We start from the raw sequence: 16,604 nt of genomic DNA on the forward strand, positions 1-16,604 counted from the left end.
CTGCATCCTAGTGCCTAGTGGTTTCTAATCTATCATGCAACCCGACCCCTAACACCTAGAAGTGGCCATTTGATGCCTAACATTGGCTCTAGCAGTGAGCATGTGTAGCCTGACTCCAGCAACTCTGTTTCATCACATCAGGACATGTTTTGGAGACAGTGCAAGAAGGGGAGAATCTGTGCATACAGTATAAAACAGTCTTTTTACATAATGCAGATAATTAATCTCTTAGGTTCCACAGTGAGTATAACAAGCATGCTTTACAGCATATACAGACTGATTTTACTGTTGTGGGTTTAGTAACACTTTACGAAAACAGGTATTCACAACCACAGACAGTAAAGGGCAACAGATCCCAAGCATTGTAAACTATACTAAGGGCTCTCACCAGTCAGATAAATGGCAAATGTTGTCCCATGTATGGCCACCCATATTCCATTGAGAGCAGAAAAGAAAAGAAAAACATACGATAGATAGATAGATAGATAGATAGATAGATAGATAGATAGATAGATAGATAGATAGATAGATAGATAGATAGATAGATAGATAGATAGATAGATAGATAGATAGATAGATAGATAGATAGATATTCTAAAGACAGTATAGTGATGTTGTACAATAATAGCACCCGAATTCAGTTTAGTGCATTGTTGCAAGAGTTTAATATTGTACAGTAGTTTTTGATGACTAGTTACGCTGATATTAAAAAAGTTAGTCCACCACATTATTTCAGTCATAGATGCATACTATATATGAATAATTAGACAATCTCTAGAGTCTTATATTTTGAAAAGGGGAGCACACCTCTAACACATCCTTGAATAGCCCACACTTCCACCCACCTGTACTCATCTTCCCCACGGCTTTATTCCTCCACAATCCTAACCATGTTTAAGCACGGTGTTGGGCAATCAAGCCCAAAGAGTACTTCATGAGAGGAGGTCACGTGCTCCATTATACCCAGAAGTACTGGGTATTTAGTGTCAGATTAAACAGAGCTACAAAGCAGCAGAGGAATGAAGCGAAGTCTAAATGGATGGAGCAATTTGAAGTACTAAATGTGATAATTTCTGCTCCTTGTACTATGACTTTGCCTTTCACACAATATGGAACTTCAAATCTAATATTTGGAAATTATCTGTGGCTAAATCTGTTACAGAGTGGGCTTTAGATCAATGATTAGGGATGGGCCGAATGACCCCCTGTTCCGTTCGCACCAGAACTTTCAAACATCGTGAAAGTTCACAACCGAAAAATGAACCCCATTGAAGTCTATGGGACCTGAACTGGAAAAATCAAAAATGCCCATTTTCAAGGCTTATATGCAAGTAACTAACTAGGCATACAATGGTTATGGGGGTTAGGCTACTGCCCTCAGGAGGATATGTATCAGTAAAAGAAAGTTTGTAAAAAACATAATTTTTAAATGAGCAGTGATGTACTGATGCTTAAAGTGAAAGCACCAAAATGAGAAATAACAATAAAAATGAAAAATTCCTTTCAATATAGTGCCTTGGGGGTCCCCTTAGTCTACTTGTAAAGTGGCACATCTGTACTGTGTATAAAAGCTGCTGCAGAAATATTACATTTAAAAAGCCCAAAATATGACATTTTCCCTGCCAGCTTTCTGTATTATCTATATATACAACAGCTTGGGGAGCCAGTCTGTATGATGAGGCCACAATGTAGTGCACTGGGAACAAGATTGGAGATTTTTTGGATACATTCTGGTGTCTCTTCTGCAGCCTTTTGATAGAAGTAACAGGTGCAGAAAAATTGGTCTTTGTGTGTGGAAGGTGCCTTCACACCGTAACCCTATATAGGTACTCTCAAGGGAAGCAAGAATTGGCCTTGCTGTCAAAAAATGAAATGATATGCACCTGTCAAACAGGTGTTGAAAAAATGGTCTTTGGGTATCAGTGGCGCCTTCACACCTTAACCCTATAGAGGTACTCTTGATGAAAGCAATAATTGGCCTTGCTGTCAAAAATTGAAATTATATGCACCTTTCAAACAGGTACAGAAAATTGGTCTTTGGGTGTCTGTGGTGCCCTCATACTGTAACCCTATAGAGGTACTCTTGATGAAAGCAAGAATTGGCCTTTTGTTTCAAAAATTTAAATGATTTGCACCTGTCAAACAGGTGCTGAAAAAATGGTCTTTGAGTGTTAATTGTGCCATGAAACCTACACCCAAAAAATTCTTCTATAGCACAACGACAAGCTCAGTGGAGCTCGGTTTTTTTTTTTCCATGCCAATGGCTGCTGATAAAGGATGCATGCACTGTACTGTCACCATTTGAAGAGGCCACAAGGGTGGTAAGCCGTGACAATGCATGCATAAGTGACACAATCCCTGTTGTGTTCCTGCTGGAGCAGACTCTGCATGGCATTAGGGACAGGACACACAAGGGAGAGCAGTGGGAGGAGGAGGACTTCTTTTCCTCTCAAGGTTCGCTTTATGCAGACACCATTCTTCCTACCCCACAGAGCACACAAGAGGAGAGGGAGGAGGAGGAGAAAAAGGAGGATTCTGGCAGTTTTGGAGGCATTAAAGCAGAGGAAGACATATGTCAACACTCAGCAGAGGGTTTTCCATCCCCAGGACCCTTGGAAGTAGTACATGGCTGGGAGGAGGCAGTTCCAGATAATGTAATCCTCAGTGACCCCGAGGAGTCTGATTCTCATGCTTCCACAAACTTGCGGTGAATGGGCTCCCTCATGCTTCAAAGCCTGTGAAAGGACCCAAGAATACATGGCATCAAGGAGAAGGATCACTATTGGTTGGCAACCCTCCTTGACCACCGTTACAAGGGGAAAGTCTAGAACTCATCCCGTCCCCACAGAGGGTGCAGAAGATGAAATCTCTTGAGGACACTTTAAAGAGGAGTTTATCTAATTTTTTCCCCAACTTTGGTAGGTTACTGTGTCATGGAAAACATAGTTTTGAGGCTTCTGTTGGTCAAGAGGAGCAGTGGAGAAGGGGGCTGCCTAAGTGATGCATTTCACAATTTTTTTAGTCCTCGCTTCCCAGTACTCATAGCTTCCACATCCCATTGGCAGCGTCTGCATCATATGGTGGATGATTATCTGGGGGCGAAGATAGAGATGGAGAGCTTTTCAGTTGACGATCCACTGGGTTACTGGGTCATGAGAATAGACCACTGGCTAAAACTTGCCCAGTATGCAACTGGGCTGCTGGGCTGCCCTGCTCTCTGAACGGGCATTCAGTGCTGCTGGAGGTTTTGTTACTGATAATAGAATTCATCTGTCCAGAGACTCAGTGGACCTTCTGACATTTATCAAAATGTATTAGTCCTGGATTACCAGTAGCTATAAATCCCCTGATGCCAATGTCACTGATTAAGTGTTTTTGGGATGTAAAATCTCTGCAAGACTTCTAGGCTGCCTAGTGTTGTGGGTGTTGATTTCATCTGGAAGAATTTTTTGGGTGTAGGTTTCATGGCACAATTAACACTCAAAGACCATTTTTTCAGCACCTGTTTGACAGGTGCAAATCATTTAAATTTTTGAAACAAAAGGCCAATTCTTGCTTTCATCAAGAGTACCTCTATAGGGTTACAGTATGAGGGCACCACAGACACCCAAAGACCAATTTTCTGTACCTGTTTGAAAGGTGCATATAATTTCAATTTTTGACAGCAAGGCCAATTATTGCTTTCATCAAGAGTACCTCTATAGGGTTAAGGTGTGAAGGCGCCACTGATACCCAAAGACCATTTTTTCAACACCTGTTTGACAGGTGCATATCATTTCATTTTTTGACAGCAAGGCCAATTCTTGCTTCCCTTGAGAGTACCTATATAGGGTTACGGTGTGAAGGCACCTTCCACACACAAAGACCAATTTTTCTGCACCTGTTACTTCTATCAAAAGGCTGCAGAAGAGACACCAGAATGTATCCAAAAAATCTCCAATCTTGTTCCCAGTGCACTACATTGTGGCCTCATCATACAGACTGGCTCCCCAAGCTGTTGTATATATAGATAATACAGAAAGCTGGCAGGGAAAATGTCATATTTTGGGCTTTTTAAATGTAATATTTCTGCAGCAGCTTTTATACACAGTACAGATGTGCCACTTTACAAGTAGACTAAGGGGACCCCCAAGGCACTATATTGAAAGGAATTTTTCATTTTTATTGTTATTTCTCATTTTGGTGCTTTCACTTTAAGCATCAGTACATCACTGCTCATTTAAAAATTATGTTTTTTACAAACTTTCTTTTACTGATACATATCCTCCTGAGGGCAGTAGCCTAACCCCCATAACCATTGTATGCCTAGTTAGTTACTTGCATATAAGCCTTACTATAATGAATTTGTAGTGAAAAATGTGTAATTTGCACTAAAGAACAGAAATATACTGCGTTAAACATGTAGTAATGCACTGAAATATACTGCGTTAAACGTGCACTAATGCACTGAAATATGCTGCATTAAATGTGCAGTAACACACTGAAATATACTGTATTAAATGTGCACTAAAGCACAGAAATATACTGCATTGAATGGCATGAAACGCACAGAAATATTCTGCGTTAAATGAGCACTAACGCACAGAAATATACTGCGTTAAATTGCACGTAATGCACTGAAATATACTGTGTTCAACGTGCAATAACGCACAGAAATATACTACGTTAAATGTGAACTAATGCTCTGAAATGTACTGCGTAAAGCAGCATGTAACGCACTGAAATATACTGCGATCAATGGGCAGTAGTGCACAGAAATATACTGCTTTAAACGTGCAGTAACGCACAGAAATATACTGCGTTAAACAGCTCATAACGCACTGAAATATACTGCGGTAAACGTGCATTAACACACAGAAATATACTGCATTAAACATGCAGGAATGCACAGAAATATACTGCATTTAACGGCACGTAACACACTGAAATATACTGCATGAAACGTGCAATACGCACAGAAATATACTGTGTTAAGCATGCACTAACACACAGAAATATACTGCATTAAACATGCACTAAAGAACAGAAATATACTGCGTTAAATGTGCAGTAAGGCACTGAAATATACTGCATTAAATGTGCACTAATGCACTGAAATATGCTGCATTAAATGTGCAATAACGCACTGAAATATACTGCGTATAATGTGCACTAAAGCACAGAAATATAGTGCATTAAATGGCATGTAATGCACAGAAATATACTGTGTTAAACGTGCTATAGCACACAGAAATATAGTGCATTAAATGGCACATAACGCACTGAAATATACTGTGTTCAACGTGCAATATCGCATAGAAATGTACTGCGTTATACATGCACATAATGCACATAAATATACTGTGCTAAGCAGCATGTAACACACTGAAAATATACTGCATTAAACGTGAAGAAACGCACGGAAATATACTGCGTTAAATGTGCAGTAACGCACAGAAACATACTGTGCTAAATGGCACGTAACACACTGAAATATACTTTCCTAAACTTGCACTAACGCACTGAAATATACTGTGTTACACGGCACGTAACGCACTGAAATATACTACGTTCAACGTGCAATAAAGCACAGAAGTATACTGCATTAAACATGCTCTAACGCACAAAAATATACTGCATTAAACGCACAGTAACGCACTGAGATATACTGCATTAAACATGCAATAATGCACAGAAATTTACTGTGGTAAAAATGCACTATCTCACAGAAATACACTGCGTTAAACGTGCAGTAACGTACTGGAATATACTGTGTTAAACGTGCATTAACCCACAGAAATATACTACATTAAATGGCATGTATAACACTGAAATATACTCAGTTCAATGTGCAATACTGCACAGAAATATACTGCATTAATTGTGCAGTAACACACAGAAATATACTGTGTTAAACGGCACATAGCGCACTGAAATATACTGCATTAAACGTGCAGTAATGCACAGAAATATACTGTGTTAAACGTGCATTATTGCACAGAAATATATTGTGTTAAACGCACAGTAATGCACTGAAATATACTATGTTAAACGCACAGTGATTGCACTGAAATATACTGCATTAAACGTGCACTAACGCACCAAAATATGCTGCGTTAAACATGCAATAACGCACCGAAATGTAGTGCGATAAATGCGCAATAACACACAGAAATATACTGCGTTAAATGGCATGTAACACATTGCAATATACTGTGGTAAACGTGCACTAATGCACTGCAATATACTGCGTTAAATGGCGCGTAACGCACTGAAATATGTTCTGTGCAATAGCGCACAGAAATACACTGCATTATACATGCACTAATGCATAGAAATATACTGCGCTAAGATGCACGTAAGGCACTGAAATATACTGTGTTAAATTTACAGTAACGCACAGAATTATACTGCTTTAGACATGCAGTTACGCACAGAAATATACTGTGCTAAACAGCATGTAATGCACATAAATATACTGCATCAAACAGCACGTAACACAATGAAATATACTGCGTTGAACGTGCAATAACGCACAGAAATATACTGCATTAAACATGCACTAATGCATAGAAATATACTGCGTTAAACGGCACGTAATGGACAGAAATATTCTGCGTTAAAAGTGCAATAACGCGCAGAAATATACTGTGTTAAACAAGCAGTAATGCACTGAAATATACTGCATTAAATGTGCAGTAACGCACTGAAATATACTGTGTTAAACGTGCACTAACACAAAGAAATATACTGCTTTAAATGGCACGTAATGCACAGAAATATTCTGCATTAAATGTGCAATAACACACAGAAATATACTGCGTTAAACATGCACTAACTCACAGGAATAAACTGCGTTAAACAGCATGTAACGCACTGAAATTTCCTGCGTTAAAACGTGCAGTAACACACAGATATATACTGCATTAAACATGCAGTAACACACAGAAATATACTGCGTTAAAGGTGCAATATTTCTCAGAAATATACTGCGCTAAACAGCACATAACACACTGAAATATACTGCATTAAACATGCACTAACACACAGAAATATACTATGTTAAACCGCGCGTAACGCACTGAAATATACTGTGTTAAATGTGCAATAACACACTTAAATATGCTGCGTTAAACTGCGCGTAAAGCACTGAAATATACTGAGTTCAATTTGAAATAACACACAGAAATATACTGCGTTGAACATGCACTAGCGCACAGAAATAAACTGCATTAAATGTGCAGTAATGCACTGAACTATACCGCCTTAAACATGCACTAACGCACAGAAATATTAATGCTTTAAAAGGAATATAACGTATAGAAATATTCTGTGTAAAATGTGCAATACTGCACAGAAATATACTGCGTTAAACATGCACTAATATACAGAAATATACTGTGTTAAACGTGCACTAACGCACAGAAATATACTGCATTAAACAGCACGTAATGCACAGAAATATACTGTGTTAAACCTGCAGTAACACACAGAAATATAATTTGTTAAATGTGCACTAATGCACTGATCTATAATGCAGTAAACAAACTGGCACTAAAGTAAAAATTAATGGTCAGGTCACTACACTCACACTGACTGAACTATCACTACATTCACACTAAACTGATACTCTACACTGACAATAGAATCAGAATAGCACACTATAGCACACTAACTCTCTAGTATCACTGAACAGAGCCCTGTTCTATCTCTCTCAGCGGCGATATCACACTCTAAATAACCTTTATTGAAAGAATACATTTATAGTGTGGGTTGGGACAAAAAGCAATGAGCTATGGTTGGATAGAGTCATCATTACTGTCTACAGTCATGGCTCTAACAGTGCTCTGTGCCCTGATAGGGCAAAGCTTTCATTGCTTCAGCCAATTAAGGCTTCCAATGCGCTGTGTGGTGCCGCAGTGCATTGTGGTCATTGGGCAGGCCGAACAAACGGTCGAAAGCCCCGATAATTTGGGTGTTCGTCAAACGGGCTAACAGCCAATGTTCAGCCCAAACTCATCTTTGGGCCAAGGCATTCGCCCATCCCAATCAATGATTACATGTAATAATATTGAGCATTAAATAACTTAGAGACACATGAGTGGTATTCAATTAGATTGCCTTCCATATTTGTAAAATAAATAAATAAAAAATGCCAAACTAACAACCAGAGTTGACAACATTTAAAATAAAATATACCACTCTAGAAAGTATTTGTTTTTGTGTAAGATATCCATTAAGAAACATTGCCTGTAAAACCTTTTAGGAAAAAGTGGTTCCAGTTGCCTAGTTACAAATACAAACCGAAGAGTCTGCCACCATTCATTCTCCTTCAGATCCAGGGACATGTGCTTTGAGTGTATTGGAATTTAGAGATGGTTCTACAAGGTCTTGGAAACTCCTCCTAACCAGTAATCTCAAAGCCATCAGGCGTGTATGTCAGATACAGTTACTTTAGCACTAGCTATTAGCTATTTGACTGTCTGCATTTCTCATGAATGCTTTATTTACAACTCAGTTATCTGTCCTTCACTTGTATACCACTTTTAAAGCATTTACATTGTTTGTCATATACTCTAAATGAAAGGATACAATTCTGCTGATAATGTATGTCTTGAGGGGTTTGGCACCAAACAGTGAGTATGCAAGAAACAGTCCATTCACCCTGACAGTTTTAAGGCTTGTTAGCCCACTCTTATTCATTCAAATATTTCTCTCATACATTGAAAGCAAACAAAACTATTGACTTAGCAAAGTTTGTGTTTAATTTGCAAAGTGTTAATTGTTTTCCTTAAAGCCCCATACACACAGGCTGAATGCTGGGTGGCATTGACCAGTTCAATATAAACTTGCCAACATTTGGCCCATGTGCACTGTAGCCGGTCCAATTGACCAAGGGGCATGATTAAAAAAAAGTCTGCCGCCCAGTTCCCGATCAGCACTTTCAGACAAGGGCTGAGAGTGCTGACCGGGGTGTTCTCGTGGGGTACTGCCCCCTGTCAAAACACAATAGAACAGCAGGGGGAGATAGCTGTACTAATATCGGATTGTTAGTATTAGGTTTAAGTGGATAAGGTGAAGATGTATTCATTTCAGTCATCTGATTTTTCATTTACAAAATTGGGTATTCCATATGAACACATCGTCACATTATTAACACTTTGCTATGTGAACAGTCTTTATGCCATAAGCAAATCAACCTAACTATGTCTATATGTATAACTTCACAAGCAGGAACTCTTTCCCCTTTAAAATACGTGTTTCCTGATTTCTAAAATACCCAATTCACCAGCTAGGTGAAATCCTAGGACTGAATGGTAGCCAAAGCCCATCATAACCCTCCTTGGCCAAATTTAGAGCCTCTGAAGCCCATGAAGGGCTGTTTATCCCAATTTGCAAAGTGGGTGACAGTTTATTGTTAATTGTAGTTAAACAGTAGTCAGTTCATGGAAGTAGACTTTCCTACTAGAGTGGGAATCCATTCCCAACTTGGGCATAGAATAGAAGCCTGAGGATGCTCATGTAGCATTGAAATAACAAAGCATCTGTCTGGAGAGGAAGTGCATATGCTGTTTTTTGGGAGATTAAAGCATCCTTTGATGCAAGGTCATTGTGTCATTTTCCTGTAGGATTCTTAGGCGCTATATACAGTATATTGCAATCAAGCAGTCAGACCCTGGGAGGAGAGCACTTGACAGCTAATTAATCATATTACTATCTGTTTGCAGTAGAGAGCAGAGTGGAAAATATCACCATTAAGTGAACCTCTACTTACAGGATTCCAGGAAGGAAGCTAAAACTGAGTATTTCTGCAGTGCAAGGACTGTGTACCTTCAAGAAACTATCATTCGCTTTAGGACTGAGCTGTGTATTTCAGTCTTCTTCTGATAAATATGATCTATATCTAGCCAGCTGTAAAAATGTTCTACTGAACTTCAGTTTGCAGTAGATTGTCAAAACCTTCATCAAGGGTTGATGTGTTTCCGCATGTGTAAAAATGTAAATTTACCTGTATATGTGACTTATAAATCTGTGATGACTTTCCCTATTGAATAGAAATTTGCATTAGTGTGATTAGAGGCAGGAGACTTTTTGAGAAGCCTGGGGCTGACCTTAGAATGTCAAAGTGGAAGGGAAGTCCTAGATGTATCGATTTGGCAGTCACAGTGTGTGATTGCCTAGAGAGATCAGGGTTTCCCAGCTCAGTGGGAATAGCTGTACACCTGAAATACAAACAGAGATATTTAGGCAACGGTGAGGGCCAGCTGTGGGATCATAGACTTCAGCATGCTGAGAGGAGACTGAATGCAATTAGTTACAGTAGGTGTGCTTCAACAATCAGGGAGGCCTTAGCAATGAAGTGGGTTGACCAATGTGCTTACTTCATGATAGTAAGATTAGAGTGCTTGAGGTGTGCCCCCGCCCTTCAAAATTATAGAGAAAACTGTATGCAGCCACTGCTCAGTGCTGTGGCCCTGTATAGGGAACTTACAAGTCAGGCACCAAGAGTAGCAAACATTCAAGGAGCCACAGTGCCCAGGAGCAAACCTGGTAGAGATTTCCTTCCGGGCTCAGAAGCTTTAAACTGTTTCTGGTCAAGCACCAGTCTTTAGTGTTTCTGCAGCACTCGTTGCTGGATTGTCTTCAGCTCTGATCCTTTTGTCTTGTATTCCTGATCTTGCTTCTTCTAATGCCTGTCTTTGGAATTCCCTTGCCTGTTATGCATGTTGCTCATCTATGTTACCAAACTCAGCCTGAACGTTTGAGCATGAATATGCCACCTGACTTTTTACCTCATTGCCAGCACATTGCCCACACTTGCCTGTACCCACACTAGAACCTGATAGTGATCCTGTACCTATCTGCCTGCCTACTGCCAAAAACCAGCTGGTGACCTTACTCCAAATTTCCACCTGTTGGAAACCTGTACCTGCACCCTTCTGCTGCCCCAGGAGCCTCTGTTTCCACTACCAGGGGTGCTTGAATGAGAATTGTGTAACAGGCAAACCTTGTCATCAAAGGCTCTACAGTCAGGTACCTGACAACACCTTTAGGCATCAACTTGAACAATTTTACCTGTCCCAAACTTCCTGGCACTATGGTGATAGGGATTACGCAATTTGAACAGGGTGGTTTCACAATTTTAACTTCCCATCATATTCTTGGACAATTGGCATCTGTCTTAACACATTAATGGTGTTTAGAATAAGGTGACTGAGGCTGTAAATGCTGGGGTACATTCCTGACATTCGTAGTCAACCAAGAGAATGGATGCCTCTGTTCTGATAGATGGTCTTCTTAAGCAGATAGGACACATGATGCATTCAGCTATGGAATTCCTAATTTTTTACTTGATCTATAAAATGAGAGGTGGATGGAGGTGATGTCTAACAATGTTAGTTGAATACATAACAGAGCTAACTGACTAAAGGCCACTACTCTGCTCTGAGCAAACAGTTCAGTTATGTTTATTGTTGTTACATTGGGCATGTCTTCATATATTGCATTGCCGCATACAGCACTATCATGTAGCTTTCAGAACAAACATCCAGCTACTGTTGTATAATGCACTGGCCTCTCACCTCCTGTCCCTGCGCTAGTGCTGGAGACATCCTATGTGCTGGCTAATAATGCCACACTTCATGGTCAGTAAATTTTAACTCTTGCTGATGGAGAGGCTAACAGTGCCTGAGGGAGAAGTCTGAGATATAGAGATGAAAGTCAATATTCAGTGAGCTATGTAAGATGTGAGCATAGTCTAAAGTAGGTAATTGTTTGATTCTACCTTAAAGAAGGAGCTGTAAGGGATACTGTTAATTTAGTAGGCTGATACTTTGCTTAATACATAGGTTTGCAAAAAAAAAGCTTACATGTCCAACTATGGTACTTTATGCAGTTTAAAATTATACAGTCCTTCTGGCCTACTCGAGAACTTATGATATTTACGTGATGAACAAATAATAAAATTATATTTAAAATAATTAAAAATATTATTTCTATGTAGCACTACTCCCTGTGGAGCTGCTGGTTACGGATTCTCCTGGGTTACCCATAGCAACAACTTGACAAAATAGCATATTCTAAGTGCTCAGCTCAGTCAGAAAACAGTCCAGGGGTTTTTGCTTTTTGTTGATTTATTTGAAAACTGGGATAGTGGGATACTCCAACTGAACAAACTATGCACAATTGCTGGGACTTCTATGTAACGCTGAGTGTGGCAAGGCTGCTGCTTCACCTTGCCACTTTAGTTAAGAAGATTTAACTGAACTGTACTGCACTGTGACTCACTCTTCAGGGTCCTACTCGGCACCCCCTTTGACCCTACTCTTCAGGGTTAGAAACGGCACCCCCTTTTACTCTGACACTCTGTGTGAGCTGGCTCCTTGATCCTCTGACTTCACTGGAGTGGTCCCCCTTCCTGGGCAGACCCTTTGGCAAGTCCCCTGGTACTCATAGATACTGTTTTTCCCGGAAGACTCTGCCAGCAGCTCCACTGGATTCTCTGTAGCTCAGCTCCACACCTGGATCACTGGGCCGACTGCCTAAGACCACTTTCCTCAAACAGCAGGAGGAGAGACCAGCGGTCAGCCTCCTCCTGGGACTCTGCTACCTGCCATAGACGCCCCCTCTCACATGTCACCCTGGCTTTTATGAGCAATCCCAGGATGCACTGCAGGAGTGCCCACCCTCTGAGACTCCCACAAAAGCCAATGTGTCACTGGATGGGTTTCCACAACTGTTCAACAAGCTCCCCCATTGGACACAGTGGGGACACTCCCCCAGACCCAGTGAATCACACCTGAAAACATGCAACAGGCAACCCAATAGATCAGGCTCCCCTGAAAAGCAGAAGGAGCATAAGATGCTTTTACCTAGCACCCACTTATGAGGGTGCTACATCTATATTTCAGGAAATAAAATAAGTATGACTTGGGTCATAAAGAAGAATTTTTCTAGCGGCATCAGGCTCTCCAACCTCTATCCTAAAGCTGAACTTCAGGCAAACAGCTAAAGACCCAGATGTAATACATATATGGGAGTTATTTTACCTGCCTTAAGGATTTGTATTTATGTCCATCCAATCCTGAAATGTACAAAGTTCTGCTATATAGCTGCTTAGCAGGGAGGAGACCTGATTTTTCTTTGCTACAGTTTAATTTTCACTTACAGGTCTCCTCTCCCCACCCCATCCTGTGACTGAGTAGTGAACAGAAAAGCAGCATACTCATTAGTTCATTTCTCTGTCACTACATCTATTAGCATGCTTCCATGGCACTATGGGGTAGATTTACTAAAACTGAGGAGTGCAAAATCTGATGCAGTTCTGCATAGAAACCAATCAGCTTCCAGTTTTTTTTTTTTTTTATTTTGTCAAAGTTTAATTGAACAAGTGGAAGTTAGAAACCTATAGGTTTCTATGCACAGCTGCACTAGATTTTGCATTTTCCAGCTTTAGTAAATAATCCTGTATATGTTGCTTCTTTGCCCCCTCTGAGCTCTGCTGTACAGGGACTGCAAGAGGCTGATAGCAGGTCAAATTCAGGTTCTTAAATTGTGAGAATAAAATAGATTTAATGATTACAGAGCTGTATTTATCTGTATCTTTTATATCTGCCAAGAGTTCTGCTTTAGTGTAAAACTCTAAGAGACAGCCAAAACCAGTGAACTTCTAATGCTATCCTGAAAATGCTGTGCCACTCCATGAACCATGAGCTTTATGTAAAACTGAAATGTAGCTGGATTTCACAATCTGATTACAGTGCTTATTCACAAGAATTAGGCATTCCCAGAATATAAGGTAACTGACAAATTGTTCAGCTACAAGGTGATCTGGTACTCCATGCCTGAAGTAAAATCAGAAGTTCTGGACAGTTAGGGAGGCGAAATCCTTCATGCATGCCAATGCTTTAATTGCTGAAGTTAACAAAATATTTTAAGGCTACCTGATTTTTATCTATGTTTTTCTGGCCTGAATAAACCATGGAGCCAGAAAGTACATGGCACTGTTTGGGTGGGCCTCAGATGCATGTTGTATGCATGTTGTGCTATGGCTTCAACTGACACATCGAACTGCTCAACCCAAAATGAATAGTGCTTTTAGGAAAATCATTGTAGTAGTCTATCAATAGCCAATTAAGTGGACCTAGCATCACATATTTAATTATATGCTAGGTGTATGCATGGCTGTATGTAATGTGGAAGTGTAACATTTACAAGTATTTATTTTTTCTCACGGAGAACACAGCACTCCCCCTTACAATATCTTCATCTGCTTTTCTATCCATTAGGATGGACCCATCTTTGTTCAGGCACTCCTAGACTGAGATGCTGGCTCATAGATGACAAAGTTATATAATTGATGCTTGTGCAGTTCTTGGCTTAGTTTACAAATTACTGACACAGATTAACCCCTGGATGCAGCAATTTCCCTTGACACAAAGTTACAATGTACAGTCAAATCCAGCCTTTCTCAAGCTTTTTACCCTAGAGAAACCATTAAAGTTAATTTTAGGTCTCAAGGAACCCCTCTATTCAGGAGACGCCAGTTGAAATTATACATCAGAGGTCACCGGTCAACCGGAGATTCATTGGAGTTTCCACCCTTATAGACAACTAAAAAGGTCTCTGGTGTCATGCCCCTGGCTCTGCCAAGTGGCACTGGCCTCCAGAACTATGCAGGCACTTTTTAATTGGAGGTCAACCATCAATAACTCAAGGAAGCCCTAGAAGCCCCTGGAGGAACCCCAGGGTTCCAAAGAACCCTGGTTGAGAATGTCTGGTCTAATCATTCTAAAGATGAGACTAAGAACATTTTTGAACAGATTGATGACACTGGACTGGAGCACAAAACCTGCTATTTAGTGATAACGGGTGAAGCTTTTATGAAATATAAAAAAAAAAAGCACAGCAGTAAGCTTTAAATCCAACAGGGTTGCCACTAGCAGTAATGTAGCATGTTAGTGCATTTAGAAAACTCACATGCTTTAATTCTACTACATATTGTAGTTATATAATATTGGCTTATAAATTTGAATAAAATAGATCTATCCTGAAATAGAAAAATAAAGTTACGTTCAGGGCTCATGCATGATCCAACTTTACCCACAAACCTTCTCATTCCCCTTTAGGGCATGTTCTAGCAATATTTTTTTTTTATTTTACCTTGTTGCTAAAGGGGGAAATGGCTTTTATTACTTGCTGTTACATCAGTGCTATGTTTTTTGTAAGATTCACATGGGTTTAAATACACATTAGGGATTTTAACATAGCTTTATGGTAATGTTTAAAAACTAACTTTCCCCTTTACTTAAAAATAACAAATGCACATCTTTTTGCAGGTAAAAAATGTGAATTGATCAAAACAGGAGCGTGCCAGAGTGCAGAACAGGAGACTGCCTCAGTGAATGACTGTACTTGTAGTTTATTTATTCACAGGAATTGGTGACTGAATGAATGGTGTTGCTGTGTAGGTGGAGCCCCTCACAGCCGCACTACTTTTAAAAAGTATTAGCCGGTGCAAGGAGAGGAGCCCCTGCCCACTGCCACAGGGAGGTGGAGGAGCTGGAACATGTTACATGTACCACCCAAAAAATGCAAGGAGTATGTAATACATTTGAAAAGTGAACTTATCCTTTATAGTTTATCCAAGTCCAAACCTTTTTTTATACAGTAGTGTTGGAAAATGGTTATTTTTGTATGTGTCCTAGTGAGGGAGAGTAACTCTCTCTGCTTGTCTTGCTGACCACTGGGATCGAAAGTGAGGAAAAATTCAAAATTTTGAGATGTTACCAGAATAAAAGTCAATGGGAAGTGGACAAAGAGGACACTTGTTCTGGTTGACAACCACAATTTTATCAGCCCTCCTAGCTTCAAAAACTGAGACCTTTTAGTAGGTTATATTTTGAGCAGTTGCGGCCCATCCATTGGGGGCGCAGGGGCGCCGCTCCCTCGTGCATGAATCTGCCCCCTAATCTACATGCAGGGCACTGGAAGCATGGATTTCAATGTGGTTTGTTTGTTTTTTTAACTACCTGATTAGAGCCAGAGGCTCTAATAGGCTTCAAAAAAGGGTGGGCTTGGGGCACAGAGCATTGCGCCCTGAGCCCACCCAGTTGTATGACAATAGCCAATGAATATTCGCTATTATCACACTGATTCTCCTCCCAGCCAATCAGGAAGTGGGTCGTGAGACCCCTTTCCTGATTGGCTGAAAAGAGAAGCGATTTTACTGGCCATTGGCCAGGAATAGGGAGGAGACACACGGCCGGAGGAGGTAAGAATGCTTGCTGTCCGGCTGGGGGGTGCATTTGCCTGCCAGCCGGCCGCCTGTTCCACTGGAGGGGTTGTGGATTTGCCGCCCCCCCAAATTATCATGCACCAGTCACCACTGATTTTGAGATTGAATTATCTCTATTTTTATGAGCTATAGAGATTTATTTTCTTTGACAATAGTTCTTCCTCCAAAGACTGACTGTTTGTCTGTCAGTGGATAAAGTGCGGGAAGCAAATTCTCCCCAAATAGGACAAAGACATAAAAAAAAAAAACTGACATGGTTTTTTATCTATCCCTACACTATCCAAAACGAGAAATAATGTTTAGGCTTTAGATACTTTAAACCTGAAGG

This window comes from Pelophylax lessonae (genome assembly GCF_965119305.1).
Source record: "Pelophylax lessonae genome assembly, chromosome: 2".
Taxonomy (NCBI): domain Eukaryota; kingdom Metazoa; phylum Chordata; class Amphibia; order Anura; family Ranidae; genus Pelophylax; species Pelophylax lessonae.